Raw genomic sequence first — 3,709 nt, forward strand, 5'->3', positions numbered from 1 at the left:
CCCGACCAAAGAGTAAAACAGTCGTAAATGTGTACTAGCTATAGTTCAGTGATACTAAAGTCCAAATCATATAAAGGAACTTTAATCAAAACTCATACAGGACTAAGAAAATATCAATTGAGAATTGAAACAGGAATTGAATTGAGACAGGCGCAAAAATGCGGCAGAGTTAAACATATTTTGTCAGATATCAAACCTCTGCCTAAACCTCATGCAGGTGATGAAAAACAAAAACACGGTAGTACGTACAGTAAAAGAAATTCCGCATTAGATGTCAGAATAGGTAAATAAAGGCAACAGTAGTATACCGCTGTTCAAAACTCATAAATCCATGGACAAAAAACAAAATCGGGATAACAAACTAAAACCGAGGGAAACGCATTAAATATAAGAGGAGAACAACGACATAACACTAAAATGTAACACATATAGACAAAATCCCACGAGAAAAACAAATATAACATATATATATAACATCAAAACCAAATACATGAATTTGGGATAGACAAGTACCGTGACACGTCTTATCGCAATGTGAATTTACACTCAAAAATAAGAGAAAACAAACGACACAACGTTATAATGTAATACACACAGAAACGAACTATAATATAACAATGACCATATTCCTGACTTGGTACAGGGCATTTTTAAAGGAAAAAATGGTGGGTTGAACCTGGTTTTGTGGCATGCCAAACCTCGCACTTTTATGGCCATGTGAAATATAACATCAAAATGACAACACAGGACTACAATATAAATAAATTGGAGAACACAATAGACAAAGAATCACACGAACAACAGCCAACAAAAGGCAACAAGTTCAAAATTTTAATACGCCAGAAGTGTATTTTGTCCACACAAGACCTATGTGTGACGCACAGATACAAAAGTTTGAAAGCCGAAACGAGTACAAAGTTGAACAGCATCGAGGACCAAAAGATCAAAAAGGTTGTGCCAAAAACGGCAAGGGTTTTCCGTTAAGTTACCAGAAAATCCCTATAATTTAGAGTAATTTATACTTTTGCAAACAGTAAATTTAATAAAATGAATATTCAAAAGATGTACATGATAAAGCTGAAGTATTAACTAATTACAGGAAACAACTGAAATACATTTACATAACCAGACATTTGAAACACAAAAGTAGACACATCCGAATACGTATAAACCTCTACGCCAAGTGACGTCCTATTTGAAACTGAAAAATGACGAAAAAATGACGTCATTAGAATTAGTAAAACAGAGCATCAAAAAATGAAAAATGACGAAAAAATGACGTCATTAGAATTAGGATTAATTTAAGATTATATATTTGAACTAAATACTGATATTGCATTTAATAACAAAGCACATTTTAATTCTTATTAATATAAAACTGAGGTAGCAATTAACTATATTATAAAACTATGGCAGGTAACACTAGAAACTAAGCAAGATGACAATAATACATAAATTAACAGTGAATACTAGCAGTTACTGGCATGGCAGCTCTAGACCTCAATTAAACTGGTTGAAAGATGATGTCTACATCATACGAAAATCAAACAAAATCCCACCGTCAGGGGTTTACAAAGGTTTTTAACGAAATTCGTGCAATAGATGGCACAATATTTGCAATCGTATGAATTGTGTACAAGAATAGTTAGTTAGCAGAGGCTATCAAAGACATCAATTGCAAACGTTTTATTTTGCAGAGAAGATTTCAAATTTTAAGAATTTGCCAATCTGAATCAATTGTTTCCACTTGTTGCCATATTTTTCAGCAATAAGAATGAAATAATGTTTGTTCGACCTTTGTTGTTGAAGATTATTCCCCTACCAATTTGTATTCAAATGAGCTAGAGATAAAGGATACTACAGATACAGTTAAGTCGGCCTCATATCTTGACCTTCATCTAGAAATTGACAATGAGGGTCGGTTGAAAACAAAACTTTACGAAAAAAGAGATGATTTCAGCTTTCCAATTGTGAACTTTCCATTTCTAAGTAGCAACATTCCAGCAGCACCTGCATACGGGGTATATATCTCCCAATTGATACGATATTCCCGTGCTTGCATTTCCTATCATGATTTTCTTGAAAGAGGGTTGCTGCTCACAAGGAAGCTATTAAACCAAGAGTTCTAAATGGTGAAGTTGAAATCATCCCTTCGTAAATTTTACGGACGCCATCACGAGTTGATTGACCGTTATGGAATAACCGTTTCACAAATGATATCGGATATGTTCCTTACGTCGTAACTACAATCCCCTTCCCTTTCATGAATGTGACCTACCGAATTAGACCATTTACCGGATTTGTTATCACATAAGCAACACGACGGGTGTCGCATGTGGAGCAGGATCTGCTTACCCTTCCGGAGCACCTGAGATCACCCCTAGTTTTTGGTGGGGTTTGTATTGTTTATTCTTTAGTTTTCTATGTTGTGTCGTGTGTGCTGTTGTTTGTTTGTCTTTTTCATTTTTAGCCATGGCGTTGTCAGTTTGTTTTAGATTTATGAGTTTGACTGTCCCTTTGGTATCTTTCGTCCCTCTTTTATAACCACTGGGTCGATGTCTCGGCTGGTGGACATTTTGTCCCCGAGGACATCACCCGCCCAGTAGCAAAACTATAATTGCATGAATTTACGAAGATCTAACAGGAAACTGGCTCGGACGTCGCCCAGTATAAAAAGGTCCGAAACAGACGTCACCATGGACACGGTGTCGTCTGATCCGGCAGGTGTCCCCTCATCACCAGACATGACAAATATCACAAACATGACTCATTCAGATCATCGTCCTAGTGACAACAGCAATATTACACATATACAGCCATGTTCAGTTCTCCTTAAAGACATTTTGGTTTTTGATGACACAGTACAACACTGTCGCATTTCGAAATGTGAGACCAAAGGCTGCAAAACTTGTGCAATTTTAATTACAGATGCTGAATTCACTAGCAATTTGACCAAGAAGTCATATTTTACCAGAAGTTACGATGATCTGAATTGTAATTTGATAAATGTCGTCTACGGATTAGAATGCAACCTTTGCGGATTGGTATACGTCGGTGAAACGAAAGGAAGGCTAAACAAACGTATGTGCGGTCATAGATCAGACATTAACCTCAATGCTAACGACATTCTATACCAGCATTTCAATCAGCCCGATCATTCCATCGTTTCCATGACAGTTCGCATTATCGAAAAGATATACCATAGCTCTAACAATCCTAATCTTTCAACAACTCTCCGTAGACAAAAAGAGGACTACTGGATTAGACAATTGGGAACTGCGACACCTTATGGTTGCAATGACAAATTTGATGGTATAGGTATTCTATCTAGTCCTTCGTGTAACTCGGTGAATGTGATGAATATTTTCAACTCGACTCCTCGACGTAGACGCAGTCATGGTCATCGGCATTATACATCACCTTCTCTTCATGATGTATCTATTAATGACTTGCTGCCATTTATACAAAAGCCGTTAGGTATTCATCACATTCGCACGAAACTTATTTCATTACCCCCTTTCAAAACTTCATTCTCTGTTCAATTTATGTTTGGAATCCACTGTTACAAACCCTCATTCAAACCAATACAAAATTACAGCTATAATTTCGGATATTGCAAGTCACAGACTTTTCAAGCCAGTCCGCATTGGCAAAGATGAAAAAGAGAAAAGATCTTTCCTTAATCTTTCCTTTGCCAACAAAGGTATCG

Source organism: Mytilus galloprovincialis, chromosome 7 (assembly GCF_965363235.1).
Source record: "Mytilus galloprovincialis chromosome 7, xbMytGall1.hap1.1, whole genome shotgun sequence".
NCBI lineage: Eukaryota > Metazoa > Mollusca > Bivalvia > Mytilida > Mytilidae > Mytilus > Mytilus galloprovincialis.